Source organism: Triticum dicoccoides, chromosome 4A (assembly GCF_002162155.2).
Source record: "Triticum dicoccoides isolate Atlit2015 ecotype Zavitan chromosome 4A, WEW_v2.0, whole genome shotgun sequence".
Taxonomy (NCBI): domain Eukaryota; kingdom Viridiplantae; phylum Streptophyta; class Magnoliopsida; order Poales; family Poaceae; genus Triticum; species Triticum dicoccoides.
In genome coordinates, this window is record NC_041386.1 from 724,563,680 (window position 1) to 724,582,323 (window position 18,644).

Consider the following 18,644-nt stretch of genomic DNA (forward strand, 5'->3'; position numbering starts at 1 on the left):
TCAATGATGTGATTGACAAGGCCCATTCATTAGCTTAGCATTATGATCACTCAGTTTTATTGCTATTGGTTTCTTCATGTCAAATACATATTCCTTCGACTATGAGATTATGCAACTCTAGGATACCGTAGGAATGCCTTGTGTGCTATCAAACATCACAACGTAACTGGGTGATTATAAAGATGCTCTACAGGTATCTCCGAAGGTGTTTGTTGGGTTGGCATAGATCGAGATTAGGATTTGTTACACCGAGTATCGAAGAGGTATCTCTGGGTCCTCTCGGTAATACACATCATAAGAAGCCTTGCAAGCATAGTGGCTAATGAGTTGGTTGCAGGATGATGCATTGCGGAATGAGTAAAGAGACATGCCGGTAACGAGGTTGAACTAGGTATGAAGATACCGACGATCGAATCTCGGACAAGTAACATACCGATGACAAAGGGAATAACGTATGTTGTCATAACAGTTTTACTGATAAAGATCTTCGCATAATATGTGGGAGCCGATATGAGCATCTTGGTTCTGCCATATGGGCCGAACCAAAGGAGGAAGGAAAGAGGGAAAGAGATAAGGAGGGTGAGGGATTCGGCCTCCCCCTTCCTTCCCTCCTCTCTCCTCCTTCCTTCCCCCTCCGGAAATGATGGTAAGGGGGGGCCGAATTGGACTAGGCCCCCAAGTAGGATTCCTCCTACTTGGGGCGCCCCAAGGCAGCTCCCCTTCCCCTCCCACCTATATACACATGGGGAGGGGGCTCCTAGAACACACACCAATAATCATTAGCCGTGTGCGGAGCCCCCGTCAATAGTTTACGCCTCCGATCATATCTTCGTAGTGCTTAGGCGAAGCCCTGCGCGGATCACTTTACCATCACCGTCACCACGCCATCGTGCTGACGGAACTCATCTACTTCCTCGACACTCTGCTAGATCAAGAGTTCATGGGACGTCATCGAGCTGAACATGCGCAAAACTCGGAGGTGCCGTATGTTCGGTACTTGATCGTTCGGAACGAGAAGAAGTTTGACTACATCAACCGCATTGTTAAACGCTTCCACTTTTGGTATACGTGGGTATGGAGACACACACTCCCCCTCTCCTTGCTATGCATCTCCTAGATAGATCTTGCGTGAGCGTAGGAAAATTTTGAGATTGCATGCTACATTCCCCAACACAATTCTCTAGCAAATCCAAAATATTACCGACCAAATTTAGTTTCAGTAATTCATAAAAGTAACAATGGTTTATTGGGTTGTACGGGAGGATCAACATGATTTAGTCGAGAGGGGCATTAATTCCGTTTTCCCGTAATACTAATTGTAATTAATTGATACTGCCATAATCGCTACTCGTCCGCTCCCCTACCATGAGGTCACCTTTTTTCCGTTTGTGCATGCAAAGGTCACATATGGCCAATGCGGGGGAAAGTGGGCGCAAATAATGGCAATGATCATCTCCACGTAAATTAGCTGCTTGGTAATATTAATGTCAAGGATCATCTCCACGTTTTTACTGGCGATCGAGGGAGCTGCCTCGTATAAATGGGCACACCTGCATTGCCATCCGACCCAATAAAGCCGGACGGAGGGATTAGTTTGAGAATGATTTGTATTATCTTTGACCCACACATCACATATGAATATTACGGTTTTGTTTTTCTAGAATGCACGTAGGCTCCTAAGCACCTCCATCAACTAGTGATTATGACATAGTTATTATGACATTGCTTGAAAAACGTTTTTATATTATGGAACGGAGGGAGTAGCTCCTAAGCACCTGCATGTGATTCTTTTACAGGCCACCTGGCTACGACCCATAGCCTTGTGCGTCCTTATTTTCAATTAGAGAGTGAACAGGCCATATTTAAAGCAGATAGCTTGTTGTTTTTATTTTTCCATTTTGAGACCTGTTGAACACCGTAAGGACCAGGAGGCATGCACCCTCGGGTGCAGTTCTTTTCACATCTTACGAAAATGCTTCGATATCTTCTTACATTTGTTCATTCGAAGTGAGATCACTATGGTTCAGTAGCTCCTTTGTTTGTTTAGAAAAATGTGTCTCGGTTCCCAGAGTTTGTATGTTGTTACTTTGAGGAAGATAGACCTGTGTATATAAGCATGCAAACACACTATATTTTCTATATATATGCAAGTTAATTCAATTAAAACCATTAAGCTACGCATGAAGGGCGGCCAACCAGCTATGCTACGTGGCGCAAACTGGTTGGCCGCGGTGTGAAATTTTTTGGAATTTTTTTTAGATGAAGCTATGGATTATTTTTTAAATCTATTTTTTAGATGGAGATGAGGATCTCTAGTATTTTTCAAGTAGAGCCATTAAGCTACACATGAAGGGCGGTCAACCAGCTATGCCGCGCGGTGCAACCTGGTTGGCCGCGGTGTGAAATCTTTTGGATTTTTTTTAGATGAAGCTATGGATTATTTGTCAAATGTTTTTTTTAGATGGAGATGAGGACCTCCGGTATTTTGTAAAGAGGGTTATGCATAGTGGCACTCGCTTGTAGTCTGTTGTGGTATTTTTTTTTCTTTTTACTTCTTTTTTAGATGAAGGTGATGATTTTTTTGAGATGTTTTTTAGACGGAGATGAGGACTACATATTTTTTTAAATGGAAACGTGCGCACAGCTTCCTCCCAATCAGTCAGAAACACGTTTAGAAGAGGCGAATCGGGCACTTTCCCTACATGGTAGTTCTTAGTCGAAGATTAGTAAAAAAGTGGTAGTTTTCAGCACAAATTTGTAAAGTGGTAGTTTGTAGGCATGGTTCCACGAAATGTGGTATTTTTTTGTTAAATACTCGTATGAATGCAAGCATATGCCTTTTGGTACCAACTTCACAAAAAAAGTTCTTTTGAATGATTACTGGTGAGAGAAAATGTGTAGCTACATTGGCGGGTTGAAACTCAATAGCACGGTACATTATGTTGTGAAATGAGTTCAAACTTGCACACGGCCCAAATTAATCCCAATTGGGTTGTAAAATGGCCTTACATGTTCTGGTGTCGTTGTGGCTCACCCGGTCGTGTTACATGGGCTCGAGCATCCCATTGCACAACTGCATCTTACAGTCTCCCAGAAAAGGATTTTTGGTCTCTTAACAATAATAATTATTTACATTGCTAGCACATCACAGACCATGCTATTGATAGAGCGTTTTTTTAGCCATATTGATTGTACATATTGAACTTTTCATATGGCCAAGCTCAATCACTGCATGTCGATGATGTTCGAGGCAGTTGTTTCCATAGACCCATGGTTTTCTTGTTTCTGAGCCCCCCTATTCCCTAATGAGTTTGCACAATTTCTTCTATTCTTTTCTTGTTTGTTTACAAAGTCACTCGTATTTTTCGTTCATCATCAACTCTTTTTGAATGTGCGGTAGTAAGTGTTGGAGTTGTAGAGATTGGACCTGTTTTTGGGTTTACACAAAGAGGTATATATGCACACATGACAAACAACTAGTATTCATGGTTGGAGGTTCTTGGATCATGATTATTATACATCAATTCTATGTGGTAGTGTTTCACTAGGATCAACATGACTCACCTTTTTAGTCCTTGCTTCTTATTATGCTTAGAATGACACACATGAAACTGCAAAATGAAGCTATAAAAAGTAGTATACGAACACAGTACGAGAACCTCATAAGGCTTTGAATTCATCTCTGCCCTAAGCATCTCGTTGTCCGTTTATGCTTTGCAGAACTACAAAAGAGTAAACATGAAAACATATTCTAAACTCAATTTTTCTAGAGCTAGTCAAGGAGAACTTACATTCTTAACCACTGTAAGCGTGCCATTAGACAACCATTTGGGGTCAGACTGACAAAATAAGTTGTGCTATAAAACATCAAATTGTGATGTAAGTTGTATAGCTTAGCCACAAGGTGTTTGCACTTTGCGTGAACCCAATGTTTAGCTTCGAAGTGCCGGATCCATTGAACTGACGCATGAAAGTTGCAGGATTATAAACTACTATAGAAAGGTTCTTAAGCAATCTACATCAATGGCACTCCAAGAAAGAGACATGACCCTACGCCACTAGTAGCACATTACTAGGGCATGGCTAGAGGTTCCCACGCCACTAGTGCGTGTGGGTCCAACATCCGGAATACCGCATAGGTTACGAGTGGTGTGAAAAATTCTGGCATGCCACGAATATGAAACTACTTGGTGGCGTGGGCTTAATTCTTGCAAGCCACTAGTTCCTACCTCCCACATCTCTCACACTTGACCAGCCATTGACGCTGGATCCTGTGAAAGGCCGCCCCCTCATCGCCTCTACAGAAGTTTCACATCCAGACTACCCCTCTGAGCCTCACGCCCCCCTCATTGGCACATCCAAGGTTTGAATCTTGAGGCATCTTCCCTACCGAAATTGCTAGTGATTGTAAGTTGATAATCATGCTTGGTGCTTGTGCTCGAATTGCTAGTTGTGCTTGGTGCTAATTTTGCTTGGGGGTTCATGCCCGAATTGCTAGCGCTTAATTTCGATAGAAAAGAAACTAGAGCAAACACAAAAAACAAACAAAAGCTTGATCAAATTCTCGAAAAAATCATTCTCCTTTGCCAGTGGCATCTCGAAGTTGTTGCATATATACCATTAGTGAAGAACTGAGACAAGCAAACTTGCAAAAGTTGATGTGATCTAAAAGGTTTTGAAGAGTCGGTAAACAAAAAGCTTCGTTCTCAACCATTGAACGTGTCATACTATAATGTAGGAAAAAAATCAGTAGTATGGAAACCTACCATGTAGGACGTAAATGCCAACAAAGCTAAGTTTGTAATTGCAGTGAATGTGTGTCATAAACTAGCTGAGGCATTGAAGTTAGATTACGAGGAACACATTACCGTCGAGCCAAGGAACCTATCTTATTAAAAAAAATTAAACTTGTTTTATAAACGACCCATTTTAACATGGTCGCCTCTTACCCCCTCTTTTTACATGTGAGATAAGAAGGTAAGAGTTAATCAAGCCACTAATTAATAAGATCAACGACTAAGATATATTTTATACTCTTATATTTAGATACATTAAAACTGAGCACCTTTCTATCCCTCTCAGGCTATCAGCACTTTCAGCCTTTGGATCATCAGTTTTGGGCGTTTTCGGCCGTCAGATTTACTCTTAATCCCGCCTAGAATCATTGTGTTCGCTAAAACCGAGCGTTTCCTTGCTGGGCCGCTGCTCCGGTGACTATTTTGGACGCCTGGTGTGAAATTGGGCCTGATGGGCTTCTACGAGTCTCCTTCCGTGCAGCCACACCCACGACGCTCCTTTCATCTCTCTGACTCTCGTACACGACCAACCCTCGCCAACCCTAGGTGTGCCTCCGCCAACATGTCTTCATGTCGCAGCCCCTCAACCATCTACACCTACTCGCCACTGTCCTCTTTCTCCGGTATTTCCTAAAGGTGAAGCAGGGAGCATATTTTTCTTGAGTCGGCGATGAGCTCCATCCCAAATCAGTGGCGCACTACATCCCTGAAGCATGTGTCCGAGTTTTCAAGCCATATCTGGAGTTCTTGGGCGAGCCGTCACCAGATCCATGATATCAAGCAACCAGCCGGAGGTACGTACTGATATCTGACCAGTTTCAATTGTGGGCCTCTCGGTTGGGAGGGGCTCAGGCCGTGCGTCACTTCAAGTGCACTAGTATAAAACGGAGCTTTAAAACCGGTTTGTAAGGGCCTTTAGTGCCGGTTATGGAACCGGCACTAAAGTGTGGGCACTAAAGGCCCCCCCCCCCCTTTAGTACCGGTTCGGCACGAACCGGCGCTAAAGTGCCACCACGTGGCGTGAGCTCGCGCCCTAGTATGGGGGACCTTTAGTACCGGTTGGTGTTACCAGCCGGTACTAAAGGTTTTTTTTTTTGAAAATTTTGGAAAAAAAATTTGATTTTTTTTTCAATTTTTAATTTTTCTGAATTATTTGATGATTTAGTCTCTAATCACCTCTCTTAACTGCTCAAGTGTGGATCACTCATTCCAAATCATCTAACTTCCCGACCGGTCACCCATCCCTCTCACTACTCCAGCCTGAGCACGCTTAACTTTCGGGTTCTATTCTCCTTCGTTTCCGAGTCTGCACTTGTTGTTTTCCTGACAATAATAAGATGTCCATCCTATTAACCCTCAGGAGTTTAGCTAAAGCATGAAGTCACACATTTCACTGTTTGAGTTTGAAACTATTATTCTAAAAAACAGTAATTATTTCGTAACGCTAATATTTCTTGAATAAGTTTGACCATAGTTTGACCATAGTTTGACCAAAATTCAAAAAATTAAAATAATTGTTTAGTAACACTAATATTCTTGAATAATTATGTAGTAACATTAATACTTCTTGAATAAGTAGTTTGACCAAATTTAACCAAATTTTTTTAAAAAAACTGAAATTTGACCATATCTTTTTTTCCTTTTCGAATTTGAGGATTCTAAAAAATTCCAAACAGGCCGTAGGCGGTCTCCATCGGATGCGGATTTTCGTGCTGAATTTTTTGATATATTATACGTTTTTTTCCGACATCGTGTGCAAAAGTTATAGCCGTTTTACATTTTCCCTACACTTTTTGCAAAACATGTCCAAATTTAAGTTTTCAAATTTTCCTAACTAGTAGATATAGTAATATAACTACCTCTCGAAGGATTTTATTTTTTGAAGTTTTTATCATTTTCTTTTGATTTTTTCAAAACTGAAATGGCGATAAGGGGGGGGGGGTAGAGTTTGAAAATTGGCCCCTTTAGTACCGGTTCGTGGCACGAACCGATACTAAAGGCCTGTCCCCTTTAGTACCGGTTCGTGGCACGAACCGGTACTATAGGTTAGACCTTTAGTACCGGTTGGTAACACAAACCGGTACTAAAGGGGCTCGTGGGGACCCGGCCTGACGCCAGCCTGCCACTACCCCTTTAGTACCGGTTCGTGGCACGAACCGGTACTAAAGGCTCAACACGAACCGGGACTATTGATAGCAGCCACGAACCGGCACTATTGATCACATTAGTGCCGGTTTTTTTACAAACCGGCACTAATGTGCTTCACATTTGACCCTTTTTCTACTAGTGGTGCAACTTCCAGTTTATTCTACATCTGACTTATTTTTTATAGATCCTTTGTACTAGATGTCAACAGAAGGTGATCAGTATATTAGAGACTTCAAGAAATTTGTATCAGATCTCACAACCTCATATCTCTCTCTGTCTCTCTCACTTGGTTAACAAGTTGCCCTGATATTGATGTTTATTACAAGTAGGTACAAATCTTCAGAGACTCATCTTCTTGGCAGGCAGAGAATAAATTTAAGTTGGTATTTCTTAGTTAATTGAACACCAGGTCTGGAGGTCTGAAACAGATTCAGAGCACTGAGTTATGGTGGAGCTGATGTGTGCTTTCTATACGTATTCCCTGGGAGGTGATCACTTAATCCGTAAAATTTGATGGTGCCCGCTGGGAGTTCACGCAGATTTGCTTCCTCATGTGTAGTTATAAGTTATCTGTTCACAAACATTCAGCTGCTGCAGTTGATGCTTGGTTATTGCAGTACATATGTTAACTCTAAACTGGACAATTGATTCAGTAAAACTACTTTTTTGTTTGACTGTATCTTCAGCAAGGGTACTCTTATTTCATGACGCTATACTGAACCACTGGTTTGTTGCTCGAGCTGTACTATAGACTCTTAATTATGATTTTTTTGAAGAAAATTTCATGTCTGCTACTTATGGGAAATTTAGATAATCGTAGGCTTTTCAGAAGCTTTTGACCCTAGAAAGAAGGCTCTTAAGAAGCTGCACTACATGAATATGCGGATATTACATGTATGTTTATCTTTCTTTAAATTTCCGATGCTTATGAATCATCCATGTAAGTGGTTAGCATGTATGGAAGACAATATATGTTTTGATCCGTCGAGAGGTGCTTTTTCACTCCCATTTCATTTCGGCTTCGCCTCCAAAATATTTCATTGCTTCTTGCACATCTTGGCTACTTGATTTCTGTAACTTTTTGCAGTTTCATTTCATATTTTCATATAAGGTGTGTGCTTCATTAAGTTCTTTATTTTTTGGCTTCATTACATTGTAATCTCATGTTTTTTGGCCATTAAAATAGTAGCCACCTTTTACAATGGAACTAGACACTCTTTGCTCATTTTACCAATGATTTTACCTGATATAATGTAGTACACATTTTTGCAGGAACTGCTGTAAGACATAGCAGAAGAATATAAGTCAATGTAAGATGCCATGAGAAACTAACAGAGGGAATCAAAAACATGTGATAAACATAAGAAAAAGAGGACGCAGAGCAGTGGTCTTTAAAAGCACTATTGCATAGATAGGATGATGTTTACCTACAACCACCGTATTCTGTGTATATGTGAATTTCAATCTCTGCCAACTTACAAGGGTGTCAAGATAAGAATATGAGGGTGTATAAACAGGATAACAGGATAATATGCCATGGTGGACCACACTAGCTTATCCAAGTGCTCTGAGATATTAGCGTATGCCTGAGCTTTGCCTCGTATGAAGTCCATCACAATTGAACACAGTTCAGTTTGTCTTTTTAACTTACAGGCTTACGATTACTAACTTTGTCTTATCCGCTCCATTTTCTGGCAAACTAGGTTGAGAAAGGCATGATGTTGTCCGTTGTGTATTCTGTGGTGGATGGAGTAGCACGAGTTCGGTTTCTTTGCATGCCAAAGAAAAAAAGAATTGCACATTTTCAAAACTTGAGACATGGAGCTTGCGGAAGACTTATCAATTTGTATTCAACCCATGACACAGTATCAGCATGGCCATTTTAACTATAAGTATTTCTCTTAAATATACTCCTTTGTTGGTTTGCAGTTATAATGTGGAGGATATTTTCCTCTGATGCAACCATACATTGTTAACACATGTATATCATATGCCAATTGTGATTATTTATCCATTTATTTATTTACTGGCTGCATCCATGTTTTTCACATCTTTTGTTAACATAGTTTACTACTCCCTCCATTCCATATCAAGTGTCGCTGATTTAGTATGGAGGGAGTACTTTGCAAGAATAAAGTCTATAGTTCTACATTGGTTCTGCCTAAAGTAAGACGGAGTACATTAGTTTGAGATCAACCTAATGTGATTATGGTACTGTTATAACGTGACAACCTTTGCGCAACTGCCTAATACATTAGCATAAGATATCCTTTTTTGATTACTAAATGATACAACATATCTTTATGTAATTGAATTTCTTTGTTTAATTTATCTTATATCTGTTTAAATACTATCAGTTGTCACAACTGCCTGATACATTAGCATAAGAATATCTCTTTTCGATTACTGAATGATATACTTTATGTAATTGAATTTCTATGTTTCATTTCTCTTATATTTATGAGAATCCCAATTATTCCAACGAAAAAGTAGATGGTCGCAGCAACGCGCGCCATCGATGATCTAGTCTCATGTCAAAAGAGGGGGTAAGAGGGACCACGCTAGAAATAAAAAGTGACACATTTCTAGATAAGCGGAATACATGTTGCCTCCCATGTCTTTTGTTTTTTCTTCTCTGGATGCCATTTCCACACAACTCGTCACTCACTAGTCTCTCTCTCTCTCTCTCTCTCTCTCTCTCTCTCTCTCTCTCTCTCCAACCGTCCTCATCCATCAATCACACCTATAACCAACCCTTAATGAGAATAATCTATCATTGAAAACCTGCCCTAACATGCAACAAAAGCCAAGCCAAGACTGAAATGAACTGAACTTGTCAGGCACAAGAAATGACCTCGTCATTTCACTACCATGCTGATACATGGCCGCATGCATTAATTTGATGCAGAGGCTGGGGATAACCTCATTTTCTATAAAAAATACGATGCTGATACCATACATCTTGTACTACGTGGCAGAGATATCCACGTAAAACAATAAGATCAGACCTTTTTACCTGTTCTTACTGGGCCAACACGATGGCCATAAGCAACACAAAAGTCAAGGTTCGCTTGAGAGTATGCAAGGCATCTCACTCAACCAGTTTCCGGCCAGCAAGTTCGAGGATGGATAATTGATTTTGATAGAACGGACAGTGCATGGGGTCGTGGGATGCAGAGTGTCCTGGACATGTAGATTCTGACTTGCGCTCCAGCAAATGAAAGTTTTGGGATTTCCTTTACGGTATCTGTTGGGTTTTTGCGAGAAGGTATTTGTGGAGTTTTCTCTTCTATGTTTTCTTGGGAATCTTACTGTTTATACTGTCCATGTATCATTAGTCTGATTTCTTGGTATAGATCTGCTTCCTCCATTTATCATGGTCTCATAGAATGTGCATACAGTCTGCTTGGACAAGGATCTATTGTATACATCTTAACTTTCTTGCAGATGCTACTACAAAAAAAAGGTACCTTTCAAAGTCCGTTCACAACACATATTAATTTGTTGCGAGTTTCCAGAACAAGCTCCAAGCCATGCCAATGAAGATGGGAGGCCAGCATCTCACACGCACAACTGGGGTTTGAACTATGTGGTGCATATTTATGGGGAGATGAAAATCCTTGCAGACGGGGCTATTCCCAGGACAGAAACCATGGAGTCTGTAAGTTCAGTGTGTCGCGATAGGTCTGGCAAGTTCTGAGGATAATAGCTGGTGATTCCCAGCTGTGTTGTCAGGCTGTGTAGTTGGCATGGGATCTGCAGTGGCCATCTCTTTCCCGATGCCTCATATCCCCTAATGAACATCTGTATCATGTTCCTCATCCATGCTTCATGGGTCTAGACTAGCAATTCTTAGTTTTTTTTTTCATCTATGATCTATCATAGCTTGAACATGTGCGTCTCTACGGGTAGGTTTCCGAGCATGTTGTCGCTTCTATGGAGATGCATCACTATATATCCATGCAGCATTCATTATTCTGATGTTGTAAGGTCGTTGATGCTACTATCCGGTACGTATCTATTACATGTCGCCAACTAGTAGTACATACTACCTTTGTCCTGGTTTATTAGCCCCCTTAGTATTTTTTGCCAAAGTTTGACCATGTATTTAGTTAACAAAATATTAATGCATGTCACAAAAAATAGTATAATCGAAAACTATGTTCAAATACGAATCTATCAATATACCTTTTGATGACATGCATTAACATTTTGTCAGTTAAATCTGTGGTCAAATTTTGACACAAAATACGAGAAAGACTAATAAACTAGGACAAAGGTAGTAATTTATATGAATGGCGTGAGTTGACGTGCACATCACAACTGTTGCTGTCCTGTATTGTCTATCATACAAACAGACACCTAAGAGCAACTCCAATGGACCGACTCAAATGGACGGTGATTTTGTCCGCTTTTTGTCCATTTGCGTCGGCCGCCCGCTCGGCGTTCGCCCTGTTTTAGATTTGGGTCAGCAGTACGCCCAACGCGCCGACCCATATCCGTCGGCGTGGCCGGCTGGCCACCCTATTTCAACAAATAACTCATTTTTGCATTGCTTTTGCATTCAAACATATAGTCGAATAACATAGTTTCAACCGAATAAAATAGCATCGTTTTACAAGCCGAATACAAGTAAAAATGTCTCATATAGTTTTGCAAGCCGGATAAAGAAGATACATCTATTGGTTGTCAATATGAGCCCACATATGCTCAACCAAATCATTTTGAAGTTGCACGTGAGTTTCTCAATCACGCATGTCATGATGGAAATGGGTCAAGTGTTCACACATTGTCGCTCCTCCATGCTCAGGCACGACATTCTTACACTGAAACCCTTGATCGTACAGACGTTCCGGGAACTCATCTTCTACGATCATATTGTGCATGATCACACAAGCAGTCATCACCTCCCACGGTTTATGTGTGCTCCAGGTATTAGCAGGATACCGAACCATGCTCCATCGAGATTGCGAAACACCAAAGGCACGCACGACATCCTTCCTAGCACTCTCTTGCTCTTGGATAAATCTTTTCCTCTTCTCTCTGATAGGGTTGGGGATTGTTTTAACAATAGTGGTCCACTGAGGATAGATACCATCACCAAGGTAGTATCCTTTGTCATAGTTGTGCCTGTTAACAGTATAGTTCACCGGTGGGCTATTGCCTTCGGCAAGCCTAGCAAACACCGGCGAGCGCTGAAGCACGTTTATATCATTGTGTGATCCGGCCATGCCAAAGAAAGAGTGCCAGATCCAGAGATCTTGAGGCGCCACGGCCTCAAGTATGACAGTGCAAGCCCTGACATGGCCCTTATACTGCCCTTGCCAAGCAGAAGGGCAGTTCTGCCACTCCCAATGCATATAGTCTATGCTGCCATGCATCCCTGGGAAGCCCCTGCTGGCATTCATCGCCCACAAACGGGTTGTATCTCCAGCAATCGGCTCTCTCAAGTACTCAGGGCCAAACACAGCAATACCAGCATTTCGGAACCTGTACATGTGACGTTTACAGGATGTAGCTGACTGCTGTGTACATGTGAGATCACTGGTACCACCACCTTGGCCGGTACCGACAATCCAAAGAATCCTGATAATCCCTGTGTTTGTCACGATTACTCATGTCAGACCGCCAACTTGTAAATTTAGGAGTACAAATTCTTAACAAACATACTTAATCATTTTAGTAGCAAAAGGATGCAATCGGTGACTGTGTTTGTCGTAACAGATGGAAGGATTTGCCCTCATAAGATGATAAAACTCCGTGACTTTTAGATGCAGCATACTCCTTGATACGAGGTTGAATTACTAATTAAGCTTGACCGCTTGATTTGAGTGAACGGATGGCTCACATTTATCTAGGCACTCATAAAAATCCAACTACTTCTTTGCTTTATTGCGTAGCAAAGTTCTATTTTCTTTGAATTTGCACAAACAATCTTATTCATCTAATTGTTTGGGACATAAATTAAGCTTACCAGATTCCCATGGAATATATTCCTTCAACCTCCATTCCACAGTAATCTAGACATGAATCAAAATTTCATTTTATGTTTCCTTTTATACGTCCAATGCATGTGCACACACTCTCTATATGGTCGAAACCAACCCTCTAAAATTCATGTGTTTATTTCACATGCCCTGTTCGACATCCTTTTGGAACTGACTGGCATCAAGTTTGCGCATTACATATTGTTACTTTTTCTTTGTGGCATGCAAAGAGTCACAAATTCTTTTGTTGCGACATTCGATTTTTATATGATCTTGCATTCTCATTCTAAGGCAAAATACAACAATATGTTTGTCTCAAGAAGAAACATATATTCAAAGGCAAAACATGCAAAAAAAAGATGTATTATTATTTTTATAATTTTTTATGTTCGTGCCAAATTTCATATTTGGAAAAGGAAAAATATTTAAAGGTGTAGTGTGGCACCCCTGCTCAGAGGAACCGGAACACCCTGTATTCCAGCCCAGAGATCAAGTCTTCTGGAATACAGCACTGCTTGGCATACAAATCAGCTCTCTATTACGAATGATATGGATACAAGGGTTCTGATATTACAACGGATTACATAGGCACGACGACACTACGCCTGCCAAGGTACCTCTATGCTAGCAGCAGAACAACTCATAGCAGCGGAATAATATCTAGCAGGGGAACAACGACGATGGTGGTGAACTCCACTCCGTAGGGACTTTGGTTGGAACGCGATCGTAGCTCGCAAACTCGGGATTCTCGACAAGCAAGTAATCACGGCATGACCTGCAATCTGGCATGACACGTCAGGTGAGTACTTTGAATGTACTCACAAGCTCACAACAACCAAAGCAATCAAGAAAAACAACGACATGACATTTACAGGTTGAATATCAATGATGAACATGATATCACTAGAACAATACAAGATGAGCATGACATGAACATGTTACTCGTGAGGTAAACCATGATGATAATAGCATGCATCATGATTAAAATATCAAGGACCAACTTAATCTGTTCGGGGGCTACCTCATAACCACCACATGTATCAACTTACCATCATGGACATCACACGATCACCTCAGGACACACCAAGCTTGGTATTAACAATACCATAGTGATCATCACATGACCACAAGGAGCTCGATCTTCACCCGCGGTCATCACATGACACCATAAAATTCCACCAACTTTGGTATCAAAGATACCATTTTTGATCCTCTAACGATCACATAAAGATCAAAAAACTTCTTTCTCATCGAACCGGGGTTGTTTATTACTCAGGTTATTATTACTGTTGATCCATAGTGTGAGCTACTATGAACTGGGCCCATATCCGCATACGAGGCTATCGATAGATTATACACTCTACAGAGGTTAGTACACTGTACCCACATCACGGAACCCAAGGCCTCGTGCTTCAATTCGGGTGGACCAAAGGTGTTCCGACAAAACCGATCCATTGCATGACACTCTCCAGGCGACTCTGACAAACTACCCTTTGGGCTATGTCAAGGGTGGCCTCCGATGCCCACTTTGGACATCTGCCACCTTCATGTCCGGCCGCCGTCGTGGCAAAACAAAACAAATGGTCCTAATGGGAACAATGGTATACTATACAACTTGGGCACACAAGGCTTATGGCCTCCTACCTGATCAGGGCAGCGCGCACACATAACCTTCCCTAGTTGGAGGCATCGGCGAGAGGTATGACAATAGAATGAATTAGGGCCTCCCCATAAAGGCAATTGTGGTTGCACTGGTCAGCTTGATTCGATGGCACTATGACTCAGCCAACAAATGCGTGCAAATTCAATTAATGTTTGGTTAAACTTGAATGGTGATGAGCTGAGTCAAAATAATAGAATAACATGATGAAATGACAATGCAGTATGAGCAGGATATGAACATGAGCATGAATGGTAAGCATAACCATTTAACACATGAAGCATTAGCATCAACAAAAATAAAGCACATAGTTTACGAGATGCAGATGAACATGGTATAGCGATGATCATGCATATCAGGTACTATTCATAATAGATGGTAATAATGCATGAGAGAGCATAACTATCACCAGCATATAATAATAAAAAGAATGACATACGAGAATAACAATACTAGCAAGTAGTCACATAACTAACAGGGTGCATAAGCACAAAGCCTGATGATGAACATGGATCCACAAGCATAACCGAAACTATAATAGAAATAGTAAATGGGCAAAAAAAAATTAAATATTCCAGTGGAAAACCATGGCTACTGCAAGGCCATCATGCAAGTGGCTGTCGTGGCTTGCCTTGGAATAAAGAAGTCATTGGGAAGAAGTACGGAAAGCTCGCAAAATGATTCGACGGAAAATTTCCTCTCTCGAAGGGAGCTAATTAAAGGGTGAGGGAGTCCTGGATAAGGGGGTATCCGGACAGCCGGACTATATTCATCGTCATTGCAATGCCGAAGTATTCGAAGGAGGAACCCGCCTTGCAATGCCGAAGACAAGACTGCGCGCCGGACTCATCGTCATTGAAGCCTGGTTCACGGGCTACTGAGGGAGTCCTGGATAAGGGGGTATCTGGACAGCCAGACTATATTCATCGTCCGGACTATAGAAGCGTCAGGATACAAGACTCAAGACTTCGGCTCGTGTCCGGATGGGACTCTCCTTTGCATGGAAGGCAAGCTTGGCGATCCGGATATTATGTTTCCTTCCTTGTAACCGACTCCATGTAAACCCTAGCTCTCCAGTGTCTATATAAACCATAGAGCATGGTCCTTAGAAGGCCGATCACAATTACAATCATACCATCATAGGCTAGCTCTTAGGGTTTAGCCTCTACGATCTCGTGGTAGATCTACTCTTGTATTCCACACATCTTCAATATTAATCAAGCAGGAAGTAGGGTTTTACCTCCATCGAGAGGGCCCGAACCTGGGTAAACATTGTGTCCCTTGCTTACTGTTACCATCAGCCTAAGACGCACAGATCGGGACCCCCTACCCGAGATCCGCGGGTTTTGATACCGACATTGGTGCTTTCATTGATAGTTCCTCTGTGTCGTCGCTTCGAGGCTTGATGGCGTCTTCAATCGTCAACAACACAGTCCAGGGTGAGACTTTTCTCCCAGGACAGACCTTTGTGTTCGGCGGCTTCGCACTGCAGGCCAATTCGCTTGGCCAGTTGGAGCAGATCGACAGCTTCGCCCCTGGCCACCAGATCAGGTTCGGAAACTTGAACTACATGGCAGATATCTGCGAAGACTTGATCTTCGACGGATTCGAGCCTGCGCCAGGAGCGCCAGACAGCCACGATGAGCACGGCCTAGACCTGGTATCGGACAGTACGTGGGACATCATCCCCGAAGCGGCCCCGAATCTAAATCCAGGGCAGGTTGCGTTGCCTATGGACGGAGGGCTGGACCCCGCCCCGCAGGCCGCACACTTATCGGCGGTGGAGCCGAACACGTGTCTCACCTCTATGAGGCCTGTAACCCTGGGCGCCCGGACTCATATCCGGCTGTTGGTCCTGGTCCGCACACTCTCGAGCCAGCCGAGCCAGGTTGGGCTCCGGTAATGGAGTTTACCGCTGCGGACATCTTTCAGCGCTCGCCTTTTGGCGACATGCTAAACTCATTAAAGTCTCTCTCTCTATCAGGAGGCTCTGAGCCGAACTATGTCCGGCTTGAGTGGGAAGCAGGCAACAAAGGAATTCGCTGCCCACCCACCACCCACTTTGTCGCCACGATCGATGATTTAACCGACGTGCTTGACTTCGACTTCGAAGACATCGACGGTATGGACGACAATGCAGGAGACATACAGGAGCCACCGCTCACAGGGCGGTGGACAACCACTTCTTCATATGATATATATATATATGGTGGACACTCCAAAAGAAACCAATGGCGATGAGGCAATGGAGGCTAACCCCTCCAAGAAGAAAGCAAAGCATGGGCGTCGCCAACGCTGCTCCAAGCCCCACCAAGGCAATACCGGCACCGGAGACGATAATAATCCGGACGGTGCCGACGATGAATACAACCGCGAACAGCCCGCCTTCGAGCAGGCTGAACAAGAAGACGGGCATGACAGCCCAGATGAACAGGCGACGGACGGGTATCCAGAGGAGGACAACTACATGCCCCTCTCCGAAGACGAGTTTAGCCTCGGCGAAGACGAGTTTGGCATACCCGAAGACCACGCAGAGCAGGAGCGCTTCAAGCGCCGGCTTATTGCCACCGCGAGAAGCCTGAAGAAGAAGCAGCAGCAGCTTCAAGCTGATCAAGATCTGCTCACAGATAGATGGACAGAAGTCCTGGCAGCCAAGGAATATGGACACGAGCGCCAAACGGCTGACCGGCCGCCTCGAGGTCGGGACAAAACAGCATATCAGCCGGAATACTAGCCTGCAGCCCTGCGCCCGTTTACTACGTCCCGGGGCAATACTCAGGACCTGCGCGATAAACTGGATAACGCCCCAGGACAACCAAGATCGATCTACAAATCACGGGGGCACGCCGAAGCACATGACGATGACCGTCATACTGGATACACTAACAGCAAATCCGACCGGGCCGAATACAACCATTCAGACGCAGCCGTACTGCACCGTGACATAGCTCGACATAGAGGCACCGCACACCCCCCTGCTTCACTGATGAAGTGATGGAGCATGAATTCCCAGAAGGGTTTAAACCCGTAAACATCGAATCATACGATGGCACCACAGACCCCGCGGTATGGATCGAGGATTTCCTTCTCCACATTCACATGGCCCGCAGAGATGATCTACATGCCATCAAGTATCTTCCCCTTAAGTTCAAAGGACCTGCCCGGCACTGGCTAAACAGCCTGCCCGCAAATTCCATTGGCAGTTGGGAAAATCTGGAAGACACATTTCTTGACAACTTCCAGGGCAAATATGTGCGACCTCCGGATGCCGATGACTTGAGCCATATTACTCAACAGCCCAGAGAATCAGCCAGGAATTTCTGGACTCGGTTCCTAACTAAAAAGAACCAAATAGTCGATTGTCCGGACGCTGAAGCCCTGGCGGCTTTCAAGCATAATATCTATGACGAGTGGCTCGCCAGACACCTCGGCCAGGAGAAACCCAAGTCCATGGCAGCTGGTTGGCTCGCAGTAGCACTACGCCACATTCTGGAACTTCAGATGTCCGGGACAATAATGGCAAGCGACGGAGCAACAAACACAAGCGACGGAACAACGACGACAACACCGAGGATACAGCGGTCAATGCCGGATTCAGCGGATCCAAATCCCGTCAGTGGAAGAAGCCATTCAAGTGTAACAAACAAGGACCGTCCAGTCTAGACCGCATACTGGAGAGCTCGTGCCAAATTCATGGCACCCCGGACAAGCCAGCCAACCACACCAATAGAGACTGATGGGTATTTAAACAGGCCGGCAAAATAAACACTGAAAACAAGGACAAGGGGCTGCACAACGACGATGACGACGAGCCCCGGCGTCCGAACATGGGGGGACAGAAGAAATTTCACCCCCAGGTGAAAACGGTCAACATGATCTACGCCACCCACATCCCCAAGCGGGAACAGAAGCGAGCACTACGGGAAGTATACGCGATGGAGCCAATCATCCCCAAATTCAACCCATGGTCAACTTGCCCGATCACCTTTGATCGTAGGGATCATCCTACTAGCATCCGTGACGGCGGCTCAGATGGACGGAGGCAGCAGCCTG